We start from the raw sequence: 12826 nt of genomic DNA on the forward strand, positions 1-12826 counted from the left end.
CCATGCTGCTGCCCATGGCCCCTATAGATCGCACAAGTCCCCCTGTGTTAGATATCGCCCCCATGGTGCTGCCCATGGCCCCTATATAGATGGCACAAGTCCCCCTGTGTTAGATATCGCCCCCATAGTGCTGCCCATGGCCCCTATAGATCGCACAAGTCCCCCTGTGTTAGATATCGCCCCCATAGTGCTGCCCATGGCCCCTATATAGATCGCACAAGTCCCTCTGTGTTAGATATTGCCCCCATAGTGCTGCCCATGGCCCCTATAGATCGCACAAGTCCCCCTGTGTTAGATATCGCCCCCATGCTGCTGCCCATAGTAAAATAAAACACTCTTTCCTTACCTTCTCCAGCGCTGAGCTCCCTCCTGTATCCCTCCGTGCTTCTCTTCCTTACTTCCTGGTTCTCAGTGCGGTCATATGATCGGCACAGCAGACTGAGATCTCTGCCTGCCTGATCCCAGTGGAAGCAGGGACACGGGGAGAAACGCTGGAGGGGGTAAGTAAAGCTTTTTTATTTTAGAATGAGCAGCAGCATGGGGGCCAAATCTAACACAGGGGGGGCATGTGCCATCACAGGGGGGCGCAGGCTCATATAATATGCACCACTGCCCCAGCCCCTCACTGCGTGCGATTTCAGCACCACCGGAGATGGACAGCGGCTGTGCATATTATATGAGCGGGAGCAGGAGATCAAACGCTGCCGCCGCAGCGTTCACCTGCCCCCAGCACAGCGCCCCCACCTCACCTGGACCCTGCAGTGTACATATATATATATACCCCCCCCCCGTATATTCGGCTTATAAGACGCACCCCCTACTTTCCCCCAAAATTTGGGGGAACAAAAGTGCGTCTTATAAAGCGAAAAATACGGTCATTATTTTGTATTTCAGTTTGAAAGTCTACAATGCTATAAAGACGACTTATTGAAGCAGAATTCTAATGTAAATTTGCTGAGGAAAGAAGAAAATGGAAAAACCTTATTGACTCGCCCACGCAAGTGATGTGTTTATGGCTGGATATGAGCGGAGACCCAAACTGCCCAATTAGTGACTCCAATTGGGGTTCGGGTAAAGTTCGGGTCCCAAACCAAACTTAATTTAAAGTTTGGCTGACCCTGACGAAGCGAATTTCCATTGGTTCACTCATCTAACACTAGAGCAAAGAGAAGAGGCGACAAGAGGACACCCCTGCCTTGTTCCTCTTTCAAACGCAATACAGTAGCCCATTTACTGGTATTCTTGCTGTGATTTAGAATATAACAGTTGTATTGATTCTATAAAGCGTCTCCCAATGCCAAACTACTTCAATACTGTCCACAGAAATCCTCACTCCACACTACCAAAAGCTTTTGCAGCATTTAGTGAGCAAATGACTATTCCCAGGGTTATCTACTGGCACATGCATATTCAAAAAAATAACCTACGTATATTGGTCGCAGTTGATCTTTCTGGCATAAAACCAGGTTAGTCTTGATGGACAATGGAGGAATTAAGCCTTGTCGGCCTATTCGCCAGGACCTTCACTATGATTTTCATATTATTGTTTAAAAGGGATATAGGGGGGTATGAATCTGGGTTCAGAGGGTCCTTCTCCTGTTTGCTATAACCACTATAATAGTCTCCTTTATGGACATTGGAAGCGAGCGTTCTTCTACTGCTTCTTGAAACATTTTTAGTAAACTGGGCAACAGAATATCATTAAATTTTTAAATAACTCGATTGAGAGTCCATCTGATACCCGGGAGTGGGCCATGTCCACCACCACTTCCTCTCACTCTTCTAGGGTTAGACTATACAAAAATACCCTATCCTCCTCCGATATTCTAGGTAGGCCAATTCCTGAATCTGAACCTGTGTTGTAGAAGATCTAGAAGTGTAGAGAGACTCATAGAATAGTCTAAACTGCTGTAAAATGTTTGGGGTGTCGTATAGCAAACCTCCATTTCCATCCCGTAATGCAGTGACATGTGCACTACCAAGCTGTGCTTTTGCCACAAGTGCCAGTACATGTCCCGCCTTTTCTCCTTTGTCAAAATTAAATTGTTTTTGAAACAATCTTTTAACCTTGAGATGTTCCAAAATATGCATACTGTATGCATCTTGAGCCTTTATTTGAAGGTTTGCCCTATCCCTGCTGGAAATATATACTGTAGCTCCGGCGTCCCTTAATGGACGCCAACTTACTCACTGCCACAGCTGGGTCACGTCCTCCTCCACAGCCCCGTGGTTGTCCAAGTGCTTGTCTGCCTCCCTTTTCCCCGGGGGACTATGCACGCTGCACAGGCTCCTTAGGAATGTGCATAGGGCACGCACGTGCACACCGACCCTCCTCTTAAGAGGCCGAAGCACCATTTCCGGGAAATGGCACTAAGTATTTAAGGCACCCTGCCATTAGGGAAGGTACGTGCGCAACACCTTAAGTTAGTTTGGCTACCAGTCTGCTAGGTAGTTGTCAGGCCCAGTTATCCTTGTCTCAGTCACATGTACCTGCCTTCCCATACCTATCTGTCCCTGCAGTGCCCACCATACCTGTCCATATTTTTTTTTTTTTTAAATCAGATACTTTTTTATTAAAACAGAATACATACAACAGAATAACAAATCGGCATCCAAATTAAATTTATCACATCTATTACCCCTTTAACTCCCCCTCCCGCCCCCTCCCCCACCCCGGCAGCAACACTTCTCCCCGATACTACATCCCATATAGTACACACTTATAATACCCTCCAACTGTAGTATAGCAACCATCCCGTTGTGCAGGAGGAACAACTAGTAACACAAATAAAACAAAACACACACATCAGAGGTCTCAGACGGCTATCCCGGTCCCATATCAGTTTACTGGTCCATCACTCGTCCTATCCGCATTGCAGCCAAGGAGACCATAGCTTCTCAAACATTTTAACATTCCCCCTTCTTTCATACACTCCCTGTTCCAGCTGAAGAATACATTTCACCCTTCTAATGTACTCTCCCCTGGTCGGGGGGTCTTTTTTAATCCAGGACCTGGCGATTAGCTTTCTTGCCGCATACAGCAGCCTAGCAATGACAATTTTCATAGTATTTTCCACCCCAAGCTCCTCAACATATCCCAATAGGCATATCACTGGTTCCCTGGGGAGGACACACCCATATGTTCTTCCTATCTTGTGGATAACCTTAGTCCAAAAGGAGACTAGTCTCGGACAAGACCACATCATGTGAAAAATACCTGCGTCAGATCCCTGACACCTTGGACACTCCGAATTCCTTTTCAACCCCATTTTAAACATCAGTAAAGGAGACCTATATACCCGGTGAATCACGTATAGGTGAGACAGTGTGGCCGGTTCGCTCATGGAAAGTTTAGGGACATACTCCAGGATACTCTCCCACACCTCCTCCGTTATCGGCCCAACTTCCTCCTCCCATTTAGATTCAGTTTTAATTGGGTAGTCTAAAAAAAAGAGAATTTTGTTACTTACCGTAAATTCTTTTTCTTATAGTTCCGTCATGGGAGACCCAGACCATGGGTGTATAGCTACTGCCTCCGGAGGACACACAAAGTTACTACACTCAAAACGTGTAGCTCCTCCCTCCTAGCATATACACCACCTGCTAGCCAGTCCTAGCCAGTTTAGTGCAAAAGCTGAAGGAGGACATCCACCCACAAGAAGAGACAGAGTAAAATCCGGAAGAACCGGAACCTCTGTCTACAACAATAACAGCCGGTGAAGACACACGGAACAAGAAACCTGCCAACAGGCAATAGGGAGGGTGCTGGGTCTCCCATGACGGAACTATAAGAAAAAGAATTTACGGTAAGTAACAAAATTCTCTTTTTCTTTATCGTTCCTATGGGAGACCCAGACCATGGGACGTTCAAAAGCAGTCCATGGGTGGGAATAAACAGACAACTGAGAAGCAGGCAAACCCAACTTCACAAATGGGCGACAGACGCCTGAAAGATGCGTCTGCCGAAGCCCGCGTCTGCCAAAGCAAGAGCATGCCTTGGATAGAGCTTCGAAAAAGTATGCAGACTAATTCGAGCTGCAGTCTGACAGACCTACTGAGCCGTAGCCTGGTGCCTGAAAGCCCAAAAGGCACCGACAGGTCTGATCAAATGTGCTCTGATCCCCGGCGGGGAAGGCACTTGAGTACACTTGTAGGCCTCGGAAATGGCCGACCTAAGCCAACGAACCAGGGTCGGCTTAGATGCCGAGAGACCGCTACGCTGACTAGCAGTCAGTACTAGAGAGAGGTGCACCGCCTAATAACGGCGGTGCGAGACACATAGATCCGGGGCGCCCGCACCAGATCCAGGATATGCAACGCTTCCTCAAAGCGATGAACAGGAGCCGGACAAAAGGAAGGCAGGAAAATTGCCCCGGATAAGGTGGAAGCAGTAACCACCTTAGGGAAAAAAGTCCGGAGTCGGACGGAGACCACCTTGTCTTGATGCAAAAGACCAAAAAAAGGGGGTGACTCAGAGAGAGTGCAGCCAGAACTCCCTGGCAGGAAATTATAGCCACTAGAAAGACTACTTTCTGTGAAAGATGAAACAAAGAAACCTCCCTAAGAGGCGCAAAGGGGGGTTTCCGGGAACCGGGAGGACCGGATTAAGGTCCCAGGGCTCCATAGGCCGCCGGAAAGGCGGAATGATGTGAGACGCGCCCTTAAAGGAGCGCACCGGAGCCAGCCGGACGATACGCCGCTGGCACATACCGACAGAACGGAGACCTGTCCCTTAATGAGGGATAGTCCTAGCTGTAGACCGGACTGTGGAAGGGACAGGAGGGTCGGCAAGGCTAAAAAGGTCCAAGGACACTTTGGAGCTCGAGTCATAGCGGAGATGACTTCAGGAAGGATACCAGAAGTCGCCAAGATCCAGGACTCAATAGCTACGCCGTCAATCTGAGAATCCAGAATTCTGACGGAAAAAACGGACCTTTTGAGAAAAGGTCTGGACGGTCCGGAAGATGCCATGGCAACCCAACGGACAGAAGGAGCAGGTCAGGATACCAAGCCTGCCTGGGTCAGTCTGGAGTAAGAGAATGACCCGACGGCCCCCTTTACTGATCTTGTGCAGGGCTCTGGGCAAGAGGTAGAGACGCAGCTGGGATCAAACATGAACCAGTGTGTCTACTGCAAAACCTGAGGATTGTGGACCACGGTTGGACAGCTGAAATAGTCTGCCTCGCAGTTTTGACATCTAGGATGTGGGCTGCGGATACGGTGGACTAGGAGTCCCTTGTCCACTGAAGAATGTTGAGGCGCCAAGATTGCCAGGCGGTTGAGTGTCCCGCTCTGGAAGTTGATGTAGGAAAACGCTGTCACGTTATCCGACTGAACTCGAATGTGCCTAGCCGCCAACAGATGGTGAAGGCTTAGAGAGCTAGAATACAGCTCTGATTTCCAGCCCATTGATGGAGATATACTGCTCCCAAGGCGGAAAGATCAGCACCCTGGTGAGGATCACCCGGGACGGGGCCAGGAAGGAGCGTCCCTGAGACAGAGTGGCCGAAACCACCACTGAAAACGAGCCCCAGGTCAGTGGCAAAGCCACCACCCCGTGGAAGGAGGGAGTTCGCGTGTACAGAGGACAACATCCAGTCTCAGAGGGCGCAGGAGAAACTGGGCAAGGAATCGCTTCCATTGACGCCACCGTCTGACCAGCACCTGTATTTGGTGTCTGATAGAACGACGTCGACCGCAAGCGGAGGGACTACTGATCGACTAAGAGCGGCTTCACAAGAGCCGACAGTCTCGAATTGCGTCCTTGAGAACCTCTGGTTCGAAGTCAGAGTGGACTTGAACAGAATGACAAGCCACCCGAATAGGTTAGAGTGGCGAGAGTAAGCGAAGTACTCTGCTAAGAGTCTGCACTGGATGAAGCCCCGAGAAGAAGGGCGTCCAGGGCAAACGATCACTGCCAATCGCTAGGGGTGCAGGACCCTAATCACAGCAGCCCCAAGGAGAATACTCGAGGGGCCGTGGCTAACCCCAAGGGAAGAGCCACGAATTGGACCACTCCGATGGCAAAATGTAGTCAACGCTGGTGTGAAACTGCGATTGACCCTTGCAGAAAGGCATCTCTGATGCCGATGGCTGCTAGGGAATCTCCTTGGGTTCTTGATTGATCCGGTGAAAAAACACACGGAACAAGACCGAGACTCCATGTGAAAACGCCACACCTGACCATGCTTGAAAAGCTAAAGATTCAGGTCGGAAGGCACCGCCCTCTTCGGGGACTAGAAATAGATTTAAACAAAAATCTCAGAACCGTTCCCAGTCGGGAACCGGTACAATTACTCCATTGGCCTGCAAGAAATGCCACGGCCTGTGAGAAGGCGGCGGCCTTGGAGCCGGGAGGAGGTGACAGAAAAAATCTGTTTGGCGGGTGGACAGAATTCCATCCTGTAGCCATGGGAGATATAATCCCGCCCCCACTGAACGGAGACGTGTTAGAACCATACGTCGCCAAGTGGAGAGAGCCTGCCACCGACTAGGAGGAGGTTGGCGTGGCTAGATAGCTCGGAGGAAGCTGACTAAGTGGCAGCATCTCCTGCGGTCTTCTGAAGACGCAGCTTCAAGCCAATTGGTTCTATGAACCTAGGCCGAGCTAGAGGACGATCAGATGGAGGAACGGAAACCACCGAAACCTCAACTGATTCCTGCCCTGGACAGGTTCCCTGGTTTAGGTTTGTGGCAAGGAAGAACTCTCCCCGCCAAGAGCTTCCTAAATTTCATCCAGTTGGTTCCGAAGAGACTGGTCCCACCAAAGGGGAGCCCAGCAAGGAACCTCTATAGAGGCATCTGCCTTCCATTTCCGAAGCCACAGGAGCCTGCGGATAGCGAGGAAAGTAGCCAAGACCACCGCCGTGCGGTGTCCAGCATGGCAGACCTGGCAGAGGATGAAAAGACTGAAGTCTGGAAGTTCAGGCAACCGTTTTGGGCATAGAGTCCCTGTGAGGGAATGCATCTCCTCTGAGGAGCCATCAGCCACTGACATAACGGTCCGGGCTGAGCCACCTGAGGTGAATGAGCCCACTTCTTGACCACCATTGGTGGACAGGGGAAACACAGTCCTCAGAATCACGCTTCATGGGAAGCGACTGTCAGAGCGGACCCTGGGCTGGTCACAGGGGCCTGAAAACTGGAGTGGTTAAGGAACACACGTTGTGTTCACCTAGATAAGGTAACTCCGGCGGATTGAGGTCCAGTACAAAATTAATGTACCGTGGGATCCTTATAGAGGTGCCGTCAGCCACTGATACAACTATCCGGGCTGAAAGTCTAGACACCGGAGTGGCCACCCTTGGCGAATGAGTACACTCCTTGACCACCTCTGATGGGAGGGGGAGACAGGCAGCAGAACCCCGCTGTGGGATCTGCAGGACAGGCTGTGGGCTTGGACGCAGCGGGCTGAAAACTGGAGTGGTTAAGGAACACACTCCTCGTCTTGTTAAAGGTATACTGATGCCTTTCTGCCAGCGGGGAATACTCCCCTGATACAGGCGGATGGAGGTCCAATACAAGTATAATGGACGCAATCCAATCATTCGCATCCGCGTCACCTACGGACGGATCAAAGTACCTAAAGTAGCGTCCGAGCCCCTGGTAGAGATATCCTCCTCGTCCAGTGAGTCAGCTCGTAATCGGAGCTGCGGGACGGGGAGGACAGGGGACCCTGCGTCTCCCTGTCAGGAGGACGGGGTCTGTGAGCTTTGCTGAGCGAGCAGAAAACGCCCTGAGAAGGGGGCTGCATGCTCAGCAGATGCCGGGACAGGCCGACCCCTGGAAAAAAAGATTCCCCCAGGGGTCAGCCACCGAAACCGGAGCAGCTGGAGGGACCATGAATAAGCCTCCAAGCTGAGGGGCCACAGTGGTTATAAGCTCGGTACAGCCGTACGAGACTACCAGCAGTGGATACTAAAAACAGCCTGCAGCCTCGCTCTGTGAGACATGCTGCAGAGGTGGGGGGCTATGTCTAGAATGTCTAGAATACCCAAGACAGGGGTCAGCCTGGGGAGACTCCAGGCAGAGGCACCACCACATAAGAACCATTACAGTGTGGGTCTGTGCCAGTTCAGGCAATATGAGCTTACATGCAGAACATGTAGTGTACAGCCTTGGAGCTTTGCTCCTAGTGTGAGACATGCTGCTGAGGAGGAGGTTCTATAATAAAGAATTAACTCCTTGAGAATGCCCTGATAGTGTATAAAAGTGCACAACCAGAGGTTGTGACTTATCAGGCCGCTATTATGAATGCCCCCCGGGTTCCAAGCCTGGACCCCCAGCCAGATATCCACTCCCTCTGCACTGCAGAGCAGCCAGCGCCGACCAGCGTACTAAGAACGCTGAAAAAATGGCGCCAGAGTGAGGGGGGGGGGCGGGGGTTAACCCAGGAGCGGGAATCGGAGGGCTAAGGACATGTACAGGGGAGGGAATCATCTCCTGAAAAAGGAGTGTCCTCCCCTGTGCAGAGCGGCCGGCGGGCGGCGCTGCAGTGTCCCCCTGCATGACTGACATGCAGGGGAACAAAACGAAACTAGGCCGCGGCTGAAGCCGGGGCCTAGAGTTATGCATGCGGCCGACAATCAGGCATCATCGGCGCGGTACTCAGTAAAAACCGTGGAACCGGCCGGAAACACTGTAAAAAGCAGCATTATCAAAGTAAATCACTGTCCCCCCAATAAAAGCTCCACATTGCAGAAGGACCCTCTGAATAACGTCTCTATACTTAGCTTTGAGACGCAGGGCCCAGTCCCTGGTGGGGTGGGGGTTCAGTGCTCCGTCCAGCAGGGTCCTGCCAAAGGGCTGCGGATGGAGGCCGGTCTCCTGCAAGGCAGTGAGAACCGTGTTGGCTCTAACTTCAAGCCAGAGCCCCTAAGGGATGGTGAAGGAGCGCGGCATGAAGGGCTCCTGCCCTGAAGTCAACCTTAACAGCACCGCCGCCAGGGGGGTGTGAAGGGACATGCCGGGGTTCCAGTGGACCCGCTTTTCTTCTAAATCTTTAGAAAAAATGAAAAATCAAAAAAGGATGCATGTGTGTGTGTGATCCTCCTGACACAAAGCATGAAACTGGCTAGGACTGGCTAGCAGGGGGTGTATATGCTAGGAGGGAGGAGCTACACGTTTTGAGTGTAGTAACTTTGTGTGTCCTCCGGAGGCAGTAGCTATACACCCATGGTCTGGTTCTCCCATAGGAACGATAAAGAAAAAGGTATTTAGTATATCTTTATACGTGCCAGAAATGATCCCTTTAGTGCTTCCTCCCCCCTTACACACATACTCCAGTACCAGGTCAGTCTGTATGGCCACACTTTGTTTAGCCGCTTTGGCTGCAATCGCATGTTTTAATTGACTGTAGTGGAGCCAGGAGGATGCCGGTAACTGAAACTCACTCTGTAACTGCGGGAACGATTTCACAATTCCTCCGTCCAATATCTGATGCATGTATATTACACCCTTGCGTCTCCACTCCTCAATATTCCCCATTTTCTGAATCTCCGGGAGATTACTGTTATCCCAGATAGGTGTAAACTTGGTTAACCGGGTCACCCCTCTCACACTTTTCAGCCTATCCCAGGTCTTATTTATAAGTGCCATTGTAGGAGATGTTCTACCCAGGAGTCCCACCGCACCATCCTCTAGTCCCATTACCAATGGACTTCTACCCACTATGTATTCCAGTACTTCTTTAATGCCCCCATCTTTCTCTCGATCAGACCAACCCCTGAGGTGTTGACATTGCGCCGCTATATAATACAATTCCGGATTTGGGATTGCTAGACCCCCCTCATCCTTCGGCCTTTGTAAAGTCTCTAATCGCACCCTAGGCTGCTTTTTACCCCACACCAGGTCCCTAAACAGCGAGTTTATCCCTTTAAATCTTTTCCTTGAAATACAAACAGGGGCATTGTGCAGTATGTATAGGAGTTTAGGCATTACTACCATCTTTAGTAAATTAACCCTTCCAACAACTGACAAATGTAGCTTGTTCCAGGCATCCACCTTGGCTCTCAAATTTTTAAGGAGAGGCCATAAGTTCACCTGTATGTATTTTCCTACTGGCAGAGATATCTGGATACCTAGATATTTAAATTCGTCCACATTCTTCAATTTGTTAGCCCCAGTATCCTCATTTGTCCAGGCTACTTCCCCATCCACTTTAAAGAGGCTCGATTTAGACCAATTAATGGTCAGTCCCGAAACTTCTCCAAATTTCTCTATTATCTGCATGGCATGATCCAATGAGGCTGATGGATCCCCCAAGAAAAGTAATAAATCGTCAGCATAAAGAGCTATTTTCTCCTCTAAATGCCCATACTTAAATCCATGGATCTCCTTTGATTTCCTAATGGCCGCCGCCAGAGGCTCTATTGCAATAGCAAATAGGAGCGGCGATAGTGGGCAGCCCTGCCTCGTTCCCCGGTGCAACTCAAACGCTGAGGAGGTCATACCGTTAACTCTAACTTTAGCAGTAGGCCTATTATACAACAGCTTCACCCACTTTACAAACTGTGGGCCAAAACCCATATGCTGCAACACTTTCCACTGATACCCCCACTCAACACTATCGAACGCTTTCTGGGCATCTAGCGAAGCGATCACCCTCTGGTCAGGGTTGTCAGGCGGCAACTGTAGATTAAGGTACAATTTCCTGATATTAGCAGCTGTCGACCCATTGGCCATGAACCCTGATTGGTCCATATGGATTAGGTTAGATATAACTCCAGTCAGCCGGTTTGACAACACCTTAGCCAGAAGCTTCACGTCCGCTGTTAATAACGAGATGGGTCTATATGAGTCTGGAAGCCTCGGATTTTTATCCTCCTTAGGAATTACTACTATTATTGCTTCTCTCATAGATTCAGGCAATATACCTTCCCCCTCCGCCACCTCAAAGACTTTCAATAGTTTGGGTAATAGGATTTCTTCTGTTTATAAATTTCAACTGGTATCCCGTCTGCTCCCGGTGACTTGTCATTGCTCATGCCATGCAGAGCGTCCTCCAGTTCATCAATAGTAATAAGTGACTCCAATTTATCTCTATCCGCCACAGACAACACAGGAAGCTCACCTCGCTCAAGAAATGAGTCCACCTCTTCCACCCTCATCTCTCCGCTAGAAGAATATAGCGTGCGATAGAAATCTTTAAAGACCCCAAGGATCTCCTCAACCTCAGTGACCTGTGTCCCCTCCACCGTGTCCATACCATGCACAAATGAACTACTCCTTTGAGCTGCAGCTATGACCGATAATAGATGACCAACTTTTTCCCCCTCCTCATAAAAATGCAATTTTTGGAATGCCTGCTTCCTTACCGCCTTCTCCAAAAGCATCTTATTAACCTGTTCATGCGCCTGCCTAAGATTTTGCTTCGCATCCGTAGTAGTACTCCGGATTGCTTCCAGCTCTGCCTTATCTAAGGCCTCCAGGCTATTTTTCTCATCCTGCCTCGTCTGTGTTTTACGTTTACAGATATCCCTGAACAGGAGCCCCCTGAGGTATGCCTTCATCGCATCCCATACCACCAGCGGACCAGTGCTACCCTCGTTGTGGATAAAGAAATCCCCAAGATCCCGTTCTATATTCCCCATATTAATATGACGGATCCATGCTGGATGAAGCTTCCACTCTCCCCTCCTTCCCCCTGTCAGGGTCCCCCGTCGTATGGACACTAGAATTGGGCTATGATCTGAAATCACTCTTGTCAGATATTGCACGTCGCCTATCATTGCATCCATCAGATCACTAGCTAGAGCCATGTCAATGCGGGACAGAGTGTTATGTGAAGCGGAATAACAAGAGAAGCAGGATACCCTCCCATTCCTCACTCGCCAGGCATCCACCATTCCAAGTTCCCCAATAAGAATGCCAAACGAAGTCATACAACTATCCTGGATACCTGGAGGTCTACTACTCATATCCCAGTACAGATCTATCACATTATTGAAGTCCCCCACCAGTAAAAAAGGGATTACTCCCCCCTTCTCAGAGAACTCCCTCATCTCCCTTAGTTTGGTGCACTTATATGGAGGTGGTATATATATTGCAGCTATACACGAGTCTGCCAAATATTTTACACTTGACGGCCACACACTGTCCCTCTTTATCCACATACACTTCTATCTCTTCATATTGCACAGAGTTATGGATCAGCAGTGATACACCCCTTGCATAGTTGGAAAAGGTGGAGTGATAGGCCTTCTGCACCCATCTCCTATTTAAAACATGCGTTGTCTCCTTTGTTAGATGCGTTTCTAGTAGACATATTACTGACGGGTTCTGGTCTTGAACATATTTAATTATTGCCGCTCTCCTAGACCTATCTGATAACCCTCTAATATTCCAACTCAACACCTTAATTCTATCCCCCATTATCCCACCCAGTAAAACCATCAAACCTTGTAGTATCTCCCCATGCTGCCTCCACCCTACCCCTTTCCCCCCTCCCCACCTGCTCCCCTCCCCTCCTGCCCCCACCACTTCCAGTTTTTGAGTACTCCCGTGAAGCATCGGGTTTTCCAAACCTGGTCCATAATCCCTACTAAATTCCCCCCTACCTCCCTCGCCTTCCCCTCTTAGACACATTTTAAAACTCGTCCCTTTTCCAACAATTCTCCACTCCCACCCTGTCTATGTATAATCATATTCCACTCAACCAATATAACAGTAAAATGGCGAACAGTAATTAAACTGGAATCTCAAATTGTAAATACCACCACCGCGCCTAATTAGGCAGTCCCCATGTCCTGCGAAGCTCACATCAAACCCTTCGCATTCCCCCTGCATACTACCTCAATCCCAAAGGGAAGGAGGAACAAAAAAAAAA

The 12826-nt window shown here is 49.6% G+C and overlaps 2 protein-coding genes across 3 annotated transcripts in view; both read right to left on the bottom strand.

Annotated features, from left to right (window-relative positions):
• LOC142312844 (uncharacterized) overlaps positions 1–12826 on the bottom strand; it is a 320861-nt gene that overhangs the window by 252917 nt on the left and 55118 nt on the right.
• Positions 1–12826, bottom strand: part of LOC142311927 (uncharacterized) — a 114765-nt gene that overhangs the window by 64327 nt on the left and 37612 nt on the right. The window lies entirely within an intron of this gene.

Source organism: Anomaloglossus baeobatrachus, chromosome 5 (assembly GCF_048569485.1).
Source record: "Anomaloglossus baeobatrachus isolate aAnoBae1 chromosome 5, aAnoBae1.hap1, whole genome shotgun sequence".
Lineage (NCBI taxonomy): Eukaryota > Metazoa > Chordata > Amphibia > Anura > Aromobatidae > Anomaloglossus > Anomaloglossus baeobatrachus.